Source organism: Somniosus microcephalus, chromosome 2 (genome assembly GCF_052327205.1).
Source record: "Somniosus microcephalus isolate GS21.2 chromosome 2, FLI_Smic_1.0, whole genome shotgun sequence".
In the NCBI taxonomy this organism is placed as follows: domain Eukaryota; kingdom Metazoa; phylum Chordata; class Chondrichthyes; order Squaliformes; family Somniosidae; genus Somniosus; species Somniosus microcephalus.
In genome coordinates this window covers 151,218,323-151,240,739 of record NC_140988.1, presented here as the reverse complement: position 1 = coordinate 151,240,739, position 22,417 = coordinate 151,218,323, and positions in this window count along the sequence as shown.

The following is a 22,417-nucleotide window of genomic DNA, read 5'->3' as shown; positions in this document are numbered from 1 at the left end:
TTTGCATGTTTGTGCCAAGTACCCTGGCAGTTGCCATGACTCCTTCATACGACGCCAGTCTAGTGTGCCTCCGCTATTCAGTCCGCAAGACCAACTTAAAGGATGGCTACTTGGAGACAAGGGCTATCCCCTGAGGATGTGGCTAATGACGCCGTTGAGTAGATCATCCAACGAAGCTGAGGAGAGCTACAACTCCAGCCACATGTCCACCAGAGCCATAATCGAGCAAACCATCGGTTTGCTGAAGATTCACTTCAGATGCCTGGATAGATCAGGTGGAGCCCTGCAGTACTCAACAGCCAGGGTCTCCAGAATCGTCGTGGTTTGCTGTGCGCTTCACAACATGGCACAACGTCGTGACTTGCAGATTCCTGAGGACCAAGTGGCTCCTCACAAATCCTCCTCAGATGAGGAGGAGGAGGAGGAGAGCAAAAACGAACATGCTGCAGAGGCCCATCAACCAGTGGCAGCAGTACGCGAGAAAATAGCTGCCCGGGATGCAAGGAACGCACTCACCTTGGCCAGATTTGCTTAGCCTAGCCACTCAAGCGCTTTTGCCTCGCATCTTCTTACCTGAGCATCGACAATGGCCACGAACCAGCTGATCCTAGCAATTTGACCACCATACTGACAATTGCAAGTAATCCTAAGCCCTCAATGTGGAAGTCCCATTCGCGAAATGACACACGCCATAACTACAGCAGTAGCCATCAGGTTTTTTATGTACATGAATCATATGATGGCTTTTACACATAAAACATCAAATTTCACCCAAGTGCCTACCCTTGTGACTATTTGTGCAGTATCTTTCTCTTACGCGTGCTCCTACGTGGTGCTTCACCTGTGGCTTCAGCAGATGTGGAGGCCCCTTGCTTACTTTCTTGCTGGTCCTGTCTCAACACCTTTGGCGGGCATCCTCTGGGGTGGCGAACCTGTGGGGGCTCGTCAACAGTCTGCTGCTCCTGTGGCTGTGCAGGGGTTGAGACACCGATCTCAGTTGGGTGTGGACTCTGGTGGGGCTCTGACCGAGGGCTCTGCAGTGGCATGGAAGTGTGAGCGCTTGGAGAGGAGCCCTCACTTCCTTGGTGTCTGCCACCAACTTCCCTCTCATGGGTCAGGTCCCCCTCAGCACTTGCAAGTGGTTTGAGAGCACCTTGCTGCACATCAGGGGGGCCATGGGGACCCGTATCTGCACTGGTAGTCCTACTCAGAGGAACTGCCATGAAGGTCTGGTTTCTCTGTTCAATAGCTGACCATCGCTCCTCCAAAGATGTCAGTCTATTCTGAACACTCACCATGTTTACAACACTCTGGCGACTTAGCACCTCCATGGAGGTTGCCATCCTTTCCATGTTGATGCGTTCATATGCCAATGACTCCACAAAGGCTCTGCTCATGTTAGCGAGGGACTCCTCCATTCGCTCCACACTCGCAGCGACCCTGGAGACAAAACCTGCCAGAGACTCCTGCATCTGTTCCTGGAGTGCCATCACCACTGATACTGTGGATGGACCCAGAGGCAGAGGGTCGACATGCAGCTGAGCTGAGCTGGCAGAGTCCTGCGCCCTCCGACTCGGACTCTCCACTGCTGTCCCTGTCTCCACAATCTGCTGATGCTCACTTGTGAGCTGTGATACATCAGGTGACAACACTACTCTATGTCCCGAAGGTCCCACCGAGATGTGAGTGTCTGCGCTGGTGCTGGGTGCACTGAATTCCGCTGACACTGCGCCCTCAGAGGATGCAGCTTCCTCTGAGGAGTCTGGATGCTCAGCCTGTTCCTCCTGGCTAGTGGGGACGGGTGCTTGCGATGGTCCTGTGGGGGAGTAAAGGAAACAGTCAGAGATGTGATGCCAAGGTTACATGAACATTGCATATTGCAGATGATCATAAGCCCATCTGTTAGAGCTTCCGAAAGATTATCAGCGACTCATGCAATGTCAATAAGAGAGATGGAAAACTATTCTGTCACCAGCTTGGTGTGATGCACCCGTCTGTCCATCTTCCACATGCGCATCGTCCTCCACTCCGACTATCTCCAGGACCGCCTCCTCCCAGGGGGTGAGGTGGGCTACTGAGGGTGGCCCTCCTCTTGTCCTCACTCGTTCTCTTTTATTGTGAGCTCTCTTTTCCTGCAATGAGGGAGACAAGGGAAGGTTGAGTGAGAATGAAGGTGTGAGTGTAGAGAATCCATAGCATAGATGCTTAGAAGGAGACAAAGATGGAGTGAGGTGGCAAGAGCAAGGGCCCTCCCTGTGTGTTGTCAGTTGTTTTCATAGCATCACAGTGATAGAGAGTGTGAGGGCTGCATAGTCGAATAGTTAGGTGAATGTGACCATAGAGAGGGAATGGGTAAGGGTGCATGGATGTCAGTGTCAAGTGGGATGTGGAGGAAGAGATTGCTAAAGCTGAGTGCTGGTGAGGAAAGGCAATGGGGATCAGATTGAGAGTGATGTGAAATTCGTACTCACTTTTCCAGTGCGCTGAAGGTCATGAAATCTCTTCCTGCACTGTATCCAGGTTCTGCGGGTAGCCGATAAGGAGTTGACCTCCTCTGCCACTTGCAGCCACACAGCCTTTGTCTCCCTGATGAAGGGAAGAGCACCTCCTTGTGAGCTCTTGCTCCCTCCACTAAAGCCTGCAGGGCAACGTCGTCGAAACGGGGTGCAGACCTCATTCTTTCTCTGGCCATTCTGCTTCCAACTCAGTGGATCAGCAAATGCCAAAAGGTTGGCAGTCTGCAGAAGAAGCAAGGCTTCTTGTAGACCTTAAATGCAGCAGCAATGATGACGTCATCGGAGGCGACTTTCAGACTGGAGAAACTCATTTGCCATGGGTTCCCACACGCTGGAACTCAATTGGGCAATTTAGTTAAAATAGCATCAATCTCCCACATCGAATTAGATTCATGTGGATAACACGTAACCCGCACCTGAATGAAAATCCAGCCCACAGTGTCATAACAGCACAGAAGGAGGCCATTCGGCCCATCGAGTCCATGCCAACTCTCTGCAGAACAATCCAGACAGTCTCATTTCCCCACTCTATCCCAGTAGCCATGCAAGTTTATTTGCCTCAAGTGCCTATCTAGTCTCCCCTTGAAAACATTGAGGGGGTGATTTTCATTCAGAAGTCGGGAAGAGTCCCGCCTCCATCGAGATGCGGCCAATCCACGCGATTTTAACTTGATTGACCTTGTTGAGCCCGCCCAGCGGGCTCAACAGGCCAATTAAGGGCCACCCGACAACAGGTGACGTCACAGACTGAAATTTCATCTGTCAAGACGTTTTGATAGATGATATATCAGTGTTTCACAGCTATTTGAAGCTGTCAAACACTGACAATCTTACTTCTACCCTGAGTCCTTCTACACAGACTCAGTTAGAAATCTCACCGGCACAGAAAGCTGCAGGCTGTCACTTTTGACAGTTCGCAGCCATTCTGCTTTCTGTGCCGGTGAGATGAGGGAATCCCGAAACCTAGAGGAAAGAAGGCTGAAAAGGTAAGAAAAGGTCATTTAAAATTCTTTACACACTTTAGACACACCAAACACACTTACCTTTGCACTCATGCACCCATCACTCACCTGAACACCGACATCTCGACCCCTCCAAGTCTTTCAACCCGACGGTCCGATTCCTCTAACTTGGCGTGGTTTGGAGCTGTTGGGAATCCCACACTTCAAGCTTTAAAATAGGGATTAGGCTAAAAACTGCCTGCTAACTACCTGTTAACAGGCAGTTAATTGGCACTAATCCCTTCCCGCCCCAGGTAGGCGGGTCCCAGTGCGGGGCGGATACCCACCTCCTTTGAAACTTACATGGAGGCGGGTTGGGGGCGGGATGGTGTCGGGACCCCCGAATTCGGGACTTTAACCCCCCACACGCCTCCAATCCTGACTCCACGGGTCAATGAAAATCGAGCCCTGAGTGTCTCCGCTTCCACCATTTCCGTCGGCAGCGAATTCCAGGTCTTCACCACTCGCTGCGTAAAAAAGTTTTTCCTCACATCCCCCCTGTATCTCTTGCCCAAAACCTTAAATCTGTGTCCCCTAGTCCTTGTACCATCAACAAGTGGGAACAGCCTTTCCCTGTCTAGCCTATCCAAAACCGTCATAATCTTCTACACCTCTATCAAATCACCCCTCAACCTCCTTTGCTCTAATGAAAACAAATCCAGCTTCCCCAACCTATCCTTGTAGCTAAGATCCCCCATCCCAGAACCATTCTGGTGAATCTCCTCTGCACCCTCTCAAGGGCCTTCACATCCTTCCTAAAATGTGGTGACCAGAACTGGATGTAATACTCCAGTTGTGGCTTAACCAATGCTTTATAAAAGTTCAGCATAACTTCTCTACCTTTGTACTCAATACCTCTATTTATGAAGCCTAAGATTCCATATGCTTTGCTAACCACTCTCTCAATATGTTGCACCACCTTCAAGGACCTATGCACATTAACTCCCAGGTCCCTCTGTCCCTGCACACTCTTTAAAACTGTGCCATTAAGTGTATATTGCCTCTCCCTGTTCCTTCTGCCAAAATGCATCACCTCACACTTCTCTATTAAATTCCATCTGCCACTTGTCTGCCCATTCTGCTAGCCTTTCTATGTCCTGTTGCAGTCGATTGGTATCATCATCACTGTTTGCCACACCCCCAAGTTTGGTGTCATCGGCAAATTTAGAAATTCTACTCTGTATTCCAATATCCAAGTCATTTATATATCTCAAAAAAGCATCTGTGTTCACTATGGAGAAGGACAATATAGGCATAGAAATCAGGCAGGGGGAGTGTGATATACTTGAACAAATTAGCATTGAGAGGGAGGAGGTACTAGCGGTTTTAGCGGGCTTAAAAGTGGATAAATCCCCAGGCCCAGACGAGATGTATCCCAGGCTGCTGTGTGAGGCAAGGGAGGAGATTGCAGGGGCTCTGACACAAATTTTCAGAACCTCTCTGGCCACAGGGGAGGTGCCAGAGGACTGGAGGACAGCCAACATTGTACCGTTATTCAAGAAGGGTAGTAGGGATAAACCAGGGAATTACAGGCCAGTGAGCCTAACATCAGTGGTAGGGAAATTATTGGAAAAAAATCTGAGGGACAGAATTAGTCTCCACTTGGAGAGGCAAGGATTAATCAAGGATGGTCAGCATGGCTTTGTCAGGGGGAGATCACGTCTAACCAATTTGATTGAATTTTTTGAGGGGGTGACTAGGTGTGTGGATGAGGGCAGTGCAGTTGATGTAGTCTACATGGACTTCAGTAAGGCTTTTGACAAAGTCCTGCATGGGAGACTGGTCAAGAAGTTAAGAACCCATGGGATCCAGGGCAATTTGGCACATTGGATCCAAAATTGGCTTAGTGGCAGGAGGCAGAGGGTGATGGTCGAAGGTTGTTTTTGTGACTGGAAGCCTGTGTCCAGTGGTGTACTGCAGGGATCGATGCTGGGTCCTTTGCTGTTTGTAGTGTACATTAATGATTTAGATATGAATGTAGGAGGTATGATCAGTAAGTTCGCAGATGACACGAAAATTGGTGGAGTGGTAAATAGAAAGCAGGGAAGCCTCAGGCTACAGGATGATATAGATGGGTTAGTCAGATGGGCAGAACAGTGGCAAATGGAATTTATCCATGAAAAGTGTGATGTGATGCATTGTGGGAGGACTAACAAGGCAAGGGAATACACACTGAATGGTAGGACCTTAGGAAGGACAGAGGATCAGAGTGACCTTGGTGTGCATGTACATAGATCCCTGAAGGCAGCAGGACAGGTAGATAAGATGGTTAAGAAGGCATATGGTATACTTGCCTTCATTAGCCGAGGCATAGAATATACGAGCAGGGAGGTTATGATGGAGCTGTACAAAACGCTAGTTAGGCCACAGCTGGAATACTGTGTGCAGTTCTGGTCGCCACACTATAGGAGGGATGTGATTGCATTGGAGAGGGTGCAGAGGAGATTCACCAGGCTGTTACCTGGGCTGGAGCGTTTCAGCTATGAAGAGAGATTGGACAGGCTGGGGTTGTTTTCCTGAGAGCAGAGAAGGCTGAGGGGGGCCTGATTGAGGTGCACAAAATTATGAGGGGCATCGATAAGGTAGATAGAAAGGAACTTTCCCCCTTAGTAGAGGGGTCAATAACCAGGGGACATAGCTTCAAGGTAAGGGGCAGGAGGTTTAGAGGGAATTTGAGGAAAAACGTTTTCACCCAGAGGGTGGTTGGAGTCTGGAACTCACTGCCTGAAAGGGTGGTAGAGGCAGGATCCCTCACAACATTCAAGAAGCACATAGATGAGCACTTGAAATGCCATAGCATACAAGGCTATGGACTAAGTGCTGGAAAATGAGATTAGAATAGACAGGGCTTGAAGGCCAGTGCAGACATGATGGGCCAAAGGGCCTCTTTCTGTGCTGTATAACTCTATCACTATGACTCTAAAAGGTGAGGTGGTTAATTTTGGTAGGATGAGAGCAGATCAGGAATTCAAGTGCAGCATTTGTCACAAGCCACATCATTTTCCATTCACTAATAGACAAGAGGTGATTCCATGATTTGCCACTTCAACAAAAGATGGAAAATGGGATTAGATTTGATAGGGCTTGATGGCCAGTGCAGACACGATGGGCCGGAGGGCCTCTTTCAGCGCTGTATAAATCTATGACTCTATGAGGTTTCTTCCTGATTGATGGTTGGGCACCGCACTGGAAATTACTTGTATGTAAATGTTGGGTAAGAATAGGATCAGGATTGATTGTGATGCCCCTCCAGGTTCAAGTAGCTTGCTGATATTCACTGTCTGAGTCAGTGTTGTCCACAGGAGAGAGGTAGAAAGAAATCGAAGTGTGACGTCACCAGAAAGCAGGTAAGTGATTGGTTGGTGAGTATTTCTCTCTTTTTAAAATTAAACTCTGTGATTTATAGTTTCTAAGGTGTGATATTCATCATCTAGTTTGTTTGTAAACCAGAGCCCTTAAATATATCATTTAGCTGTAAGATAACTTCAATTCTGCGGTTTATATTTTCTAGGGTCTCTCTGGTGTAGCGGGGACTTCTGCCATACAAGCGCCCTAGGGTATATCTTTAATTGGTGGTATTGAATTAATTTAAATTAATTAAAGGGTAAGTCATGTCAGGACAGCCCAGCCCCGTGTTATGCTCCACCTGCACTATGTGGGAATTCAGGGACACTGCCGATGTCCCTGACGACCATGTGTGCTGGAAATGTATCCAGCTGCAGCTACCAGCAGACCGCATTGAGGCACTGGAGCTGTGGATGGATGAGTTTTGGAGCATTCGCGATGCTGAGAAGGTCGTGGATAACACGTTTAGTGAGTTGGTCACACCACAAGTAAGGGCTGCACAGGCAGAAGGGAAATGGGTGACCATCAGGCGGAGCAGTAGAAGCAGGCAGGTAGTGCAGGGGACCCCTGTGGCCAACCCCTCTCAAATAGGTATACCGATTTGGATACTATTGAGGGGGATAACTTACATGGGGAAGGCAGCAGCAGCCAACTTCCTGGCATCAGGGGTGCTTCTGCTGCTCAGGAAGGGAGGAAAAAGACTGGGAGAGCAATAGTGGTAGGGGATTCTATCGTAAGGGGAACAGATAGGCGTTTCTGTGGCCGTAGACGTGACTCCAGGATGGTTTGTTGCCTCCCTGGTGCCAGGGTCAAGGATGTCACTGAACGGCTGCAGGGCATTCTGAAGGGGGAGGGTGAACAGTCAGAGGTCGTGGTTCACATTGGGACCAACGACATGGGTAGGAAGAGGGATGAGGTCCTGCAGCAAGAATTTAGGGAGCTAGGTGTTATGTTCATTAATAACTAGTCGTTTTTATGAAGGACAACTTGCTTTTGCTAGACACTTTATTGAGCACATGTGGACTAGGTACAGTATCTGTAGAGGCCTCCATCTTGACTGCTGCCTTCTGGGTAGCCTAGTGCATCATGAGTAGCCCACTCTTATATACATAGAGCACCACCTAGTGTACCATTCCAGAATGACAGGTTACTGATCATTACATCCCCCTTTCTTTGAGGTTAAACAAAATCAGTATCAATCAATATCAATCAATCATAACAACATAAACATCTTCAACAGTCAATACATTTTCAATGTAGTTTTCTTTGTACTCAAAGATTAAGTCTATCAGGCTTTTTTACTTCACGTGTGGATCTTCTCAGCACAGGTAAGTCTGATGTGTTTGCATGAGAGCCTGTATGTGTATTTGTGTTCGATTGTTCTGGTGGTGAGTGACAAGATTCAGTTGCGGCATTGTCATCGATTTGCTCTTCGATAGTCTCTTGTGTTTGTAGGAGGGAACGGCGGTTCCTCCTGAGAATCTGTCCTTCCTCAGTTCTAACAGTGCATGACCTTGGTCCTAATTCCTCAAGAACTGTACCTTTCCTGTTCCATTCATCTGGATCCTCAATCCTGAAAACATCATCCCTTGTCAATGGTTTCAGAGTCTTGGATGACTTGTCATAGTATGATTTCTGTTTCAGCTTTAACAGTTGAAGTCTCTGTCTCAGTTCCTTACTCTGCTTTTCTTTTGCACAGCAGGGTAGCGTGGTACACAACTTGCGACCCATTAGGAGTTCAGCAGGTGAAGAACCAGAGTCTAAAGGTGAGGCTCGGTAGCTCAGCAGGGCGAGATAAGGATCAGACTTGCTTTCTGTCGCTTTCTTCAGTAGCTGCTTGAGAACTTGAACAACTTTCTCTGCCTTACCATTCGACTGAGCATACAAAGGACTGGATGTGATGTGTCGAAAGTCATAATGTGCTGCAAACTGTTGCCACTCCTTACAGTTGAAGCACGGACCATTGGCGCTAACGGCAATCCTGGGAATTCCATGTCTGGCGAAGATGGATTTCACATGCATTATGACACTGCTTGCTGTGGTGCTTGAGAGCAGCGCCATCTCAGGATAGTTAGAATAGTAGTCAATCACTATTAGATAGTCTTTACCATTTAAATGAAAAAGGTCCATACCAACCTTTTGCCATGGTGCTGTTGGTATGTCAGTTACTATCATTGGTTCCTTTGCTTGTTTGTTTAGATGTTTCTGGCATGTCTCACATTTGCCTCTCATGTTCTCAATGTCCTTATTTATGCCAGGCCAATAAACAGTGTCTCTTGCTCTCCTTTTGCATTTTTCAATTCCGAGGTGTCCCTCATGAATCCTTTTGAGCATGTCTTGACGTAGAGCCTGTGGAATGACTATTCTGTTTTGTTTCAGTAATAGTCCACTTGCGACACTCAATTCTGAACTTATGTGAAAATATTTTGGACAGGAACCTTTTGGCCAACCATGATGAATGTTCTCTATTACTGTTTGTAATACTGTATCTGTGATAAAAATGATAACTTCCGGGAAGTTATGTCATCACTTCCTGTGAACTATGAGCTAGGAACTGTGTACATACCTCACTTCCTGTCATATGTCACTTCCTGTTGGACTGGTATAAATACTGGTCTGTTCAGTATTGTAAGAGGCTTCTACCAGAGGCATGGTAAAGACCTCTCTTGTGTATATAGTGTGTTTATAAGTTACTTAAAGCTTACTTTAAAGTTACTTGATGGTAAGTCTCCTTTTTCTTACATCAATTTAAGTAACTTAGTATTTACACTGACAAATACTAGACCTTCAGACAAACTCGGAAGTTAAGGATCCAGGGAACCACCCATCATGGAGAAAATCCTTAGACCTATTCGTCTGGACTTGGACCCGAATACACCAGCAGCTGGCAGGGTATGGAAGCATTGGTATCGTACTTTTGAGAATTTTCTGGATGAATGTAAAGCGGATGCTCCTGCTAAATTGAAGATACTTGTCAATTATGTGACCCCAAAAGTGTTCGAATATGTTGATGAATGGGATAATTACGAAGAGGTGATTCGGGCACTTAAGAAACTGTATGCGAAGACCCCAAATGAGGTCTATGCTAGACATCTACTGGCCACAGCCCGACAAGGGCCAGGGGAATCAATTGACGAATTCCTGCAAGAACTTCGCAGGCTCAGCGTAGATTGTAACTTTCAGGCAGCCTCAGCTGAGCTGTACCGCCAAGAAATGATTTGTGATGCTTTCATCTGCGGGATTGCCTCTCCATTTATACGCCAGCGTCTACTAGAAAGTAAAACACTTGAGCTACAAAGAGCTTTTGACCTAGCTTGTTCACTGGATTTGGCAAAGAGAAATGCAGACCTCTATCAGCTGCCCAGATCTCGATCTGCTGCTGTAGCTGCAACCAGACAATTCAAGCGGTCTCAGGTGAACCCTATCATGGGGGAATCTAATTCTGATAATTCTGATGAAGAAGAGGAGGACGACCCCACTTTAGCAGCCTCTTGGCAATCTAGGAAGGAATGCTTCTTTTGTGGAGATGCTTTTCACCCTAGGAAAACCTGCCCTGCTCGCAATGCAATCTGCAGTTATTGCGGGAAAAAAGGACACTTTGCTAAAGTTTGCCTATCAAGGGCCTCTACGAGGGCCAATCCAGCTAAGGCCTACCGAACTGCCCCAATTAGGGCCTATCAAGATGCTCCAGCTAGGACCTATCAAGCTTCCTCTCGAGCTCTCTCCCGAAGAAGCACACCGAGAGTTTTAGCCACTCTCTGTGCAACGACACCAATTACAGCTGCTTGCCCACAGAACCTGTCTCATGCAGCCACAAAAATTTCAATTAAAGGGCATACCTTAGATGCCTTAATTGACTCAGGAAGTACTGATAGTTTCATTAAGGAACAGATTGTTGCGAAATTGAAACTACATGTCTTCCCATCGGACCAGGCAATTGCGATGGCCCAGTCATCACTTAATACCAGAATCTCCGGCTTTTGTGTTGTTGATATGACACTTCATGGTCGTATGTATCCCTCCACCCGACTTTCGGTGCTCAAGGACTTATGTAGTGATCTCCTCTTAGGGCTGGACTTCCAAAAACAGCATAAGAAACTCACCATTGAGTTTGGTGGATCCAAACCCGGACTTACTATTTCTAATATACCGTCTAAATTACCATTTTGTGCATTATCAGCAGCTTCACTTGATGAACCCTCATTATTTGCCAGTATTCCGCCTCAATGCCAACCGATAATAACGAAATTGCGGCGCTTTAATCAGGAAGACCAATCTTTTATTGCGGCTGAAGTCTCTCGACTTCTAGCAGAGGATATCATTGAACCATGTTCGTCGCCCTGGCGGGCTCAAGTCGTCATTGTCAAGAACCCTCTAAAACCTCACAAACAGCGACTATGCATCGATTATTCGCAAACCATCAATCAATATACCGACTTGGACGCCTACCCATTGCCACGCATTGATGATATGGTTAATAAACTGGCCGAATACAAAGTGTTCTCAACTTACGATTTAAAAAGTGCCTATCATCAGTTACCCTTGAAGGTCTCAGATAAGCAGTACACAGCCTTTGAGGCTAATGGACGGCTATACCAATTTTGTCGCCTCCCATTCGGGGTTACTAATGGAGTGGCTGTCTTTCAACGGGCAATGGATGGCCTGGTTAAGCAGGAAAACCTAAGGGACACTTTTCCCTATCTTGATAACATTACCATTGCAGGTCACGATCAACAGGAACACGACTCCAACCTCCAAAAATTTTGGGATGCCCTCCATCGCCGTAATTTGACCCTGAATGAATCCAAATCTGTTGAGTCGCAACCGACCATCAACATCCTTGGCTACTGCGTAGGCAATGGTATCATTAAGCCAGACCCAGAAAGACTTCGCCCGCTCCAAGAGCTCCTGTCACCTAAGAATCCGGCTTCTTTACGTCGGGCTCTCGGTCTGTTTGCATACTACGCTAAATGGATTCCTCATTTTTCGGACAAAATCCAACCCTTGCTGCATGCTAGATCATTTCCACTGGGAACAGCGGCTGTTGCAGCCTTTAACCTTCTCAAAAAACAGTTGGAGAAAGCGGCCCTTCACTCCATTGATGAGAATCTCCCTTTCGTGGTTGAATGTGATGCCTCGGAGGTGGCGATCTCGGCTACTCTGAATCAGGAAGGTCGTCCTGTAGCATTTATGTCCAGGACCTTACAAGGTGCCGAGCTACATTATCCTCCGGTTGAGAAAGAAGCCACAGCCATCATAGAGGCAGTACGGAAGTGGAACCATTTTCTAGCTCGCCAGCACTTTACATTGATCACGGACCAACGATCAGTCGCCTTCATGCTCGATAATCGAAAACGAACCAAAATTAAGAATAATAAAATACAACTTTGGAGGATGGAACTGGCCTCTTTTGGTTATACCATTCTCTATCGGCCTGGCAAGGAGAATGTGGCCCCGGACACCCTCACACGGGCATTCTGCTCCACTATGTCATCCTCCACTCTCATGGATGTCCACAATGGTTTGTGTCATCCTGGCGTTACGCGCATGCTACATTTCGTACGATCACGGAATCTCCCTTTTTCCACTGGAGATGTGAAGAAAATATGCTCAGAATGCCGGCTTTGTGCGGAATTAAAACCTCAGTTCTTCCGCCCCTCAGATGGTATACTCATACATGCAACCCAACCGATGCAACGACTTAGCATCGATTTTAAGGGCCCAGTGCCCTCTTCAACTCGGAACACATATTTGCTCACCATGATCGACGAATATTCACGTTTTCCGTTTGCCTTCCCCTGCTCCAATATGCTGACGTCCACAGTAATCTGCTGCCTTGAGCAGGTATTTTCTCTCTGTGGCATGCCGGCTTATATTCACTCAGATCGGGGTCCATCCTTTATGTCAAGGGAACTCAATGACTACCTCTCAGAACGGGGAATTGCTACAAGCAAAACAACACCATACCATCCCATCGGAAATGGGCAGGTAGAGAGGTATAACGGTATCATCTGGAATTCCGTACGTCTCGCTTTAAGATCTCGGGGCCTACCAGACCAGCAATGGGAAACAGTGCTTCCGGATGCATTGCACTCTATACGGTCCCTGCTTTCTACAGCCACAAATACCACACCTCATGAGCGGTTCTTTGGATTCCAGCGTCGCTCATCTCATGGGACATCACTCCCATCATGGCTAACTACTCCTGGACCTGTATTACTCCGAAGATACGTTCGGACGTCTAAAAATGACCCTCTTGTAGACGAGGTCGAACTAACCGATGCCAACCCCACCTATGCAAACATACGATATTCCGATGGCCGAGAATCTACCGTATCATTACGGGATCTGGCTCCCTGCCCACCAGGACCTAGTGGGACATCGGGTGATGGCATTTCACCAGGAAACTCTTGGGACCTATCGGGTACCCCTCTCCAGGATCCTGATCGGACACCAACTAGCTTGGTGCCGGTAGAACCCCGTGCTCAAGGTTGCGACCCTCCCAGTACCGCGCATGAAAGTACTGATCCGCCACAGACCAGCTCTGCACCTCCCTCTGAACAGAGGCAGTCCGACTTTGAACCTATTGGGGCTCGTACTCGAAGCCATGATCTCCCCGACCCTTCACAGGGCAATCCAGGCCACACAGACTCTGACCAATGGCCAACCGCATGTAAGCGGACCAGCGACCCTCTACGACGGGAATCCAAACAGGTGCGACTCTTCCTTGTTCGGCGGCTGCGGACCAAAAGGTAGACCACAGCCTCCTAATCCTGCAGGAGGGAAGAATGTGATAAAAATGATAACTTCCGGGAAGTTATGTCATCACTTCCTGTGAACTATGAACTATGAACTGTGTACATACCTCACTTCCTGTCATATGTCACTTCCTGTTGGACTGGTATAAATACTGGTCTGTTCAGTATTGTAAGAGGCTTCTACCAGAGGCATGGTAAAGACCTCTCTTGTGTATATAGTGTGTTTATAAGTTACTTAAAGCTTACTTTAAAGTTACTTGATGGTAAGTCTCCTTTTTCTTACATCAGTATCTTTAACTGTTTCTTCTGCTATTTGCTTTGATTTTGTGTCTGACACGGGCAGCGCAGCAGTGACCATTCTCACATGAACATCCATGTCTTCTCCAGTAGAGCTCACATGACTCATTGTGGGTGCTCGGGATAGTGCATCTGCTAACACTATGTATTTGCCTGGTGTGCAGATCAGTTCAAAGTCATATCTTTGCAGCTCCATCATGAGTCGTTGTATCCTTGGAGACATCTCATTCAGGTTCTTTTTTATGATGGCAACCAGTGGGCTGTGGTCTGTCTCAACTGTGAAGGTGGGAAGTCCATATATGTAGCCATGAAACTTTTCAAGTCCAACTACAAAGCCTAGTCATTCCTTTTCAATCTGGGCGTATCGACACTCAGTGTCAGTCATAGACCTGGAGGCATAGGCAACAGGCTTCCAATCTTCACCCTCTGCTTGTAGCAAGACCGCACCTAGGCCATCTTTTGATGCATCCGTTGACACTTTGATTCTTTTTCTTGGGTCAAAGAAGGTGAGTACAGGTGTGGTTGTCAGCATTGTTTTGAGGTTTATCCACTCTTGCTCATGTCTTTCTGTCCATGCGAACTCATTTGTTTTACGTAGCAGATCTCGCAGACAGGCTGTCTTGGCTGACAAGTTAGGAATGAACTTTCCAATGAAGTTTATCATCCCCATGATGCGTAGCACTCCTTTTTTGTCAGTGGGTCGGGGCATTTTGAGTATGGCATTTACTTATTCCATATCTGGCTCTATTCCTTTACCAGATAGATTATCTCCTAGGAAAGTGACTTCCTGGACGCCAAACTGACACTTGGCTTTGTTGAGCTTCAGTCGATTCCGGCGTATGCACTGTAGCACTTTAGTCAGTCTCTCATTGTGTTCTTTCAGTGTGGAGCCCCAGTTGATGATGTCATCAACATAGACCGAACTCCTTCCAGACCTTCAATTATGTGTTCCATCGCTCTATGAAAGATTTCAGATGCAGATATTATCCCGAAAGGCATTCTGAGGAAACAATACCTGCCAAATGGTGTGTTGAAGGTACATTATTTGGTGCTCTCTTCATCCAGTTTTAGTTGCCAAAATCCTTGTGAGGCATTGAGCTTTGTAAAGTATCTGGCACCTGACATTTCACTGGTGATTTCTTCTTGCTTGGGAATCTGGTAGTGTTCACGTTTTATGTTTGCATTTAAGTCCTTTGGATCCATGCATATTCTTAGATCATTGTTCTTTTTCTTTACACATACCATGGAGTTAACCCAGTCTGTTGGCTCTTCGACTTTCCTGATGACTCCTAGTGTGGTCATTCTGTCCAGTTCTTTCTTGAGCCGGTCACGCAGGGGTGCTGGAACTCTTCGTGGAGCATGTACCACTGGCTGAGCATCCTCCTTTAGCTGGATCTTGTAAGTGAATGGTAGAACTCCAAATCCCTTGAACACATCCTGGAAATTATTTATTACAGAATCCACCGAGTCATCTGGTCTGCTTATGGCACAGTTTATACGGTAGACTCTCTTGACCAGTTCTAAGTCTTCACAAGCTTTGTCACCCAGTAGTGAATCAAGTCCTTCAGCCACAACAGAAAACATGAGATGATGCACTTTGTCTTTGACTGTCACTTTAAGTCTGCATACACCTAAGCTATCTATTTTCTGTCCATTATAGTCCTTCAGTAGTACTGACTTTTTCTGTATTTTGGGCTTTTCTTTCATATTGTTAATGTCACTCATACTGATTAAGTTTGCTTTTGCCCCAGTGTCTAGTTTCAATGTAACTAATGCTCCATTTGCCTGCAGTGGGATCATCCATTTGTCCTCTTTTACTGCATTAACTTTATGTTCAGCATTGTTAATTCCTGAGGGCTGCACATTTTCTGTATCCTTTTTGATATTGTCACATGACACCATTCGTACAAAACATGTCTCACTTAAATCAGTGTCCTCAATTACATTAACTCGTTGCCCTTTCTTAGTTTTTACTTTTGAAAAGCATTGTTTGGCAAAGTGATTCTTTCCATGACATTTTGTGCATATTTTTCCAAACGCTGGACTTTGTTTTAACTGGTGTTTGTAACCACAGCGTTTACAATTAAAAATTCCTTCCTCCGATTGCTTTTCACTTCTGTTCTGCCCATGTTTCTTCCCCTTGTAGGACACAGCACCGACAGCAGCATTATCACTCATTACAATCGCATCATTATTGATTTCACTGAAAGTATTCGCGTGCTTTTGAGCTAGCTCACTAGCTTGGCATATTTTCACAGCATTTTCCAATGTTAGTTCGGTTTCTCTCAACAGACGTTCCCTGACTTTTTTATCATGAATACCAAACACAATCTGGTCACGAATCATGGATGCTTTCAGCTCAGAGAAATTACATGTCTGTGCTTTCAGTTTCAGATCAGTCAAAAAGCTTTCAAAAGTCTCATTTTGCTGCTGTGTCCGAGAATGGAAGATGTACATCTCATAGGTTTCATTCTTTTTGGGAGAACAATGTGTATCAAACTTCTTTAGCACATCGTCTAATTTTTCTCTGTTCTCCTCTGGATTAAATACAAATGTATTAAATACCTCTATCACCTGTGGGCCTGAAACCGTGAGCAGCAACGCTATTTTCCTTGCGTCTGGCTTCGTACCGTACCCGATGGCAGCAATGTAGAGTTCGAATTGTTGTTTAAAATCTGCCAATTGTAGTCGACATTTCCTGTGAGTTTCAAACGCTCTGGTAGCTTCAAATTCTCCATGTCGCATTGCACAATATTCAGCAGATCTCACCAATCCTGGTACCATGTTATGTTCATTAATAACTAGTTGTTTTTATTAAGAACAGCGAGACACTTTATTGAGCACATGTGGACTAGGCACAGTATCTGTAGAGGCCTCCATCTTGACTGCTGCCTTCTGGGTAGCCTAGTGCATCATGGGTAGCCCACTCTTGTATACATACAGCACCACCTAGTGTACCATTCCAGAATGACAGGTTACTGATCATTACACTAGGTAGCAGATTAAAGAGCAGGACCTCAAAGGTTGTAATCTCTGGATAAAACCGCTGCCACATGCTAGTGAGTATAGGAATAGGAGGATAGAGCAGATGAATGTGTGGCTAAAGAGTTGGTGCAGGAGGGAGGGCTTTAGTTTCCTGGATCACTGGGTCTGCTTCTGGGGAAGGTGGGACTTGTACAAGTCGGTCGGGTTGCACCTGGACCAGAACGGGACAAATATCCTTGTGGGGAGGTTTGCTAGCACTGTTGGGGGTGGGGTTTAAACTAACTTGGCAGGGGGATGGGATACAGAGTGGAGCTATAATAGGGGGTGATGTACAGCCAAATATAGAGGAAAAAACAAGTCAGCTTGGAAGGCAGAGCAAATATGTAAAGACACAAGGGAGTAGGGCAAGGATGGATGGCATTTATTTTAATGCAAGGAGTCTTGCGAATAAGGTGGATGAAATGAAGGTGTTGATGAACACATGGGAGTATGGCAAGACTGGCAGCTCAGTATTCCGGGGTATAGAATCTTCAGGCGAGACAGAGGGGGGGCGGTAAAAGAGGAGGGGGTGTCGCAATATTAATTAAGGAGTCAATTACTGCTGTAAGGAGGGATGATATATTAACAGGTTCATCTAATGAGGCCATATGGGTAGAACTTAAAAACAAAAAGGGGGCAAGAACTTTGCTGGGAGTGTACTATAGGCCCCCAAACAGTCAGGGGGAGATAGAGGAACAGATATGTCGGCAAATCTCAGAGAAATATGCAAATAATAGGGTAATAATAGTGGGGGATTTCAACTTCCCCAATATTAACTGGGATAGTCAGAGTGTGAAAGGTTTAGAGGGTGCAGAATTCTTAAAGGGCCTCCAGGAGCGCATTTTGAGCCAACATGTAGAAAGTCCTACAAGAGAGGGGGCGGTACTGGACCTAATTCTAGGGAATGTGGCCGGGCAAGTGGTAGAAGTGTTACTGGTGAGCACTTTGGTGACAGTGACCATAATTCGGTGAGATTTAAGGTAGTCATGGAAAAGGACAGAGATGGACCAGAAATAAAGGTTCTAAATTGGGGGAAGGCCGATTTTAATATGATAAGGCAGGATCTGGCCAAAGTGGACTGGGATCAGCTACTTGTAGGAAAATCCACATCGGAGCAATGGGAGTCTTTCAGAAAGGAAATTGAGAGAGTACAATGGCAACATGTTCCCGTAAAGGTCAAGGGTGGGACCAACAAGCCCAGGGAACCTTGGATGTCAAGGGATATACGAGAATGGATTAGGAAAAAAAGGGGGGCTTTTGGCAGATACAAAGAACTAAAGACAGAGGAAGCCCTAGAGGAGTATAAAAAGTGCAGGGGGATACTTAAACAAGAAATTAGGAGAGCGAGGAGGGCCATGAAATAACACTGGCGAGCAAAATAAAGGAAAATCCTAAGGTGTTTTATAAGTCTATTAAGAGCAAGAGGATAACTAGGGAAAGAGTAGGGCCCATTAGGGACCAACGTGGCAATCTGTGTGTGGAGCCAGAAGATGTAGGTGGGGTTTTAAATGAATTTTTTGCATCCGTGTTCACTATGGAGAAGGACGATGTAGACATAGAAATCGGGCAGGGGGACTGCGATATACTTGAACATATAAGCATCGAGAGGGAGGAGGTACTAGCAGTTTTAGCAGGCTTAAAAGTGGATAAATCCCCAGGATCGGACGAGATGCACCCCAGGCTGCTGTGTGAGGCAAAGGAGGAGATTGCAGGGGCTCTGACACAAATTTTCAAAACCTCTCTGGCCACAGGGGATGTGCCAGAGGACTGGAGGACAGCTAATGTAGTACCATTATTCAAGAAGGGTAGTAGGGATTGTAATTATCAGTAACCTTTCATCCTAGAATGGTACACTAGGTGGAGCTGTAGAGCTGTATGTATATAAGAGTAGGCAGTATTCGAGATGGATGCTGTAGAAGTCCACATGCACTGAATAAATGACTAAGCTCTAAGCTAGCTGTTCATAATGAAAACGACTAGTTATTAATGAACATAATATGGTATCAGGATTGGTAAAATCTGCTGAATATTGTGAAACGCGACATGGAGACTTTGAGGCCACCGGAGGGTTTGAAACTCATGGGGAATGTCGACTGCAATTGGCGGATTTTCAAACAACAATTCGAACTCTACATTGCTGCCATCGGATTCGGTACGATGCCAGACACAAGGAAAATAGCGTTGCTGCTTATGGTTGCAGGCCCACAGGCGATAGAGGTATTTAATACATTTGTATTTGATTCTGAGGAGAACAGAGAAAAATAGGACGATGTGCTAAAGAAATTTGATACACATTGTTCTCCCAAAAAGAATGAGACCTATGAGAGATATGTGTTCTGCTCACGGACACACCAGCAAAATGAGACTTTTGATAGCTTTGTGACCGATCTAAAACTGAAAGCACAGACATGTAATTTCGCTGAACTGAAATCATCCATGATTCGTGACGAGATTGTGTTTGGTATTCATGATAAAAAAGGTCAGGGAACATCTGTTGAGAGAAACCGAACTAACATTGGAAAATGCTGTGAAAATATGCCAAGCCAGTGAGCTAGCTCAAAAGCACGCGAAGACTTTCAGTGAAATTAATAATGATGCAACTGTAATGAGTGGCTGTGCTGCCGTCAGTGCTGTGTCCTACAAAGGGAAGAAACAGGGGCAGAACAGAAATGCAAAGCAATCGGAGGAAGGAATTTTTAATTGTAAATGCTGTGGTTACAAACACCGGTCACGACAATGCCCAGCATTTGGAAAAATGTGCACAAAATGTCATGGAAAGAATCACTTTGCCAAACAATGCTTTTCAAAAGTAAAAACTAAGAAAGGGCAAAGAGTTAATGTGATTGAGGACACTGATTTAAGTGAGATTTTTTGTACGAATGGTGTCATGGGACAATATAGAAAAGGATACAGAAAATGCGCAGCCCTCAGGAATGAACAATGCTGAACATAAAGTTAATGCAGTAAAATAGGACAAATGGATGATGTCGCTGCAGGTAAATGGAGCATTAGTTACATTGAAACTAGACACTGGAGCAAAAGCAAACTTAATCAGTATGAGTGACATTAAAAATATGAAAGAAAAGCCCAAAATACAGAAAAAGTCAGGACTACTGAAGAATTATAATGGACAGAAAATAGATAGCTTAGGTGTATGCAGACTTAAAGTGACAGTCAAATACAAAGTGCATCATCTCATGTTTTCTGTTGTGGCTGAAGGACTTGATTCACTATTAGGTGAGAAAGCTTGTGAGGACTTAGAACTGGTCAAGAGAGTCTACGGTATAAACTGTGCCATAAGCAGACCAGATGACTCGGTGGATTCTGTAGTGAGTAATTTCCAGGATGTGTTCAAAGGATTTGGAGTTCTACCATTCACTTACAAGATCCAGCTAAAGGAGGATGCTCAGCCAGTGGTACATGCTCCACGGAGAGTTCCAGCACCCCTGCGTGACCGGCTCAAGAAAGAACTGGACAGAATGACCACACTAGGAGTCATCAGGAAAGTCAAAGAGCCAACAGACTGGGTTAACTCCATGGTATGTGTAAAGAAAAAGAACAATGATCTAAGAATATGCATGGATCTAAAGGACTTAAATGCAAACATAAAACGTGAACACTACCAGATTCCCAAGCGAGAAGAAATCACCAGTGAAATGTCAGGTGCCAGATACTTCACAAAGCTCGATGCCTCACCAGGATTTTGGCAACTAAAACTGGATGAAGAGAGTACCAAATACTGTACCTTCAATACACCATTTGGCAGGTATTGTTCCCTCAGAATGCCTTTCAGGATAATATCTGCATCTGAAATCTTTCATAGAGTGATGGAACACATAATTGAAGGTCTGGAAGGAGTTCGGGTCTATGTTGATGACATCATCATCTGGGGCTCCACACTGAAAGAACACAATGAGAGACTGACTAAAGTGCTACAGTGCATACGCCGGAATCGACTGAAGCTCAACAAAGCCAAGTGTCAGTTTGGCATCCAGGAAGTCACTTTCCTAGGAGATAATCTATCTGGTAAAGGAATAGAGCCAGATATGGTAAAAGTAAACGCCATACTCAACATGACCCAACCCACTGACAAAAAAGTAGTGCTACGCATCATGGGGATGATAAACTTCATTGGAAAGTTCATTCCTAACTTGTCAGCCAAGACAGCCTGTCTGAGAGACCTGCTACGTAAAACAAATGAGTTCGCATGGACAGAAAGACATGAACAAGACTGGTTGAACCTTAAAACAGTGCTGACAACCACACATGTCCTCCATTTCTTTGACCCAACAATTGGAATCAAAGTGTCAACAGATGCATCAAAAGATGGCCTAGGCGCGGTCTTGCTACAAGCAGAGGGTCAAGATTGGAAGCCTGTTGCCTATGCCTCCAGGTCTGTGACTGATTCTGAGTGTCGATATGCCCAGATTGAAAAGGAATGTCTAGGCTTGGTAGCTGGACTAGAAAAGTTCCATGGCTACATATATGGACTTCCCACCTTCACAGTTGAGATAGACCACTGCCCACTGGTTGCCATCATAAAAAAGAACCTGAATGAGATGTCTCCAAGGATACAACAACTCACGATGAAGCTGCAAAGATATGACTTTGAACTGATCTACACACCAGGCAAATACATAGTGTTAGCAGATGCACTATCCCGAGCACACACAATGAGTCATGTGAGCTCTACTGAGGAAGACGTGGATGTTCATGTGAGCATGGTCACTGCTGCGCTGCCCGTGACAGACACAAAATCAAAGCAAATAGCAGAAGAAACAGTAAAAGATACAGTATTACAAACAGTAATAGAGAACATTCATCATGGTTGGCCAAAAGGTTCCTGTCCAAAATACTTTCACATAAGGTCAGAGTTGAGTGGCGCAAGTGGACTATTACTAAAACAGAACAGAATAGTAATTCCACAGGCTCTACGTCAAGACATGCTCAAAAGGATTCATGAGGGACACCTCGGAATTGAAAAGTGCAAAAGGAGAGCAAGAGACACTGTTTATTGGCCTGGCATAAATAAGGACATTGAGAACATGATAGGCGAATGTGAGACATGTCAGAAACACCAAAACAAACAAGCAAAGGAACCAATGATAGTAGCTGACTTACCAACAGCACCATGGTAAAAGGTTGGTATGGACCTTTTTCATTTGAATGGTAAAGACTATCTAATAGTGATTGACTACTATTCTAACTATCCTGAGATGGCGCTGCTCTGTCATAATAGCAAGCAGTGTCATAATACATGTTAAATCCATTTTCGCCAGACATGGAATTCCCAGGATTGCCGTTAGCGACAATGGTCCGTGCTTCAACTGTAAGGAGTGGCAACAGTTTGCAGCACATTATGACTTTCAACACATCACATCCAGTCCTTTGTATGCTCAGTCGAATGGTAAGGCAGAGAAAGGTGTTCAAGTTCTCAAACAGCTACTGAAGAAAGCGACAGAAAGCAAGTCTGATC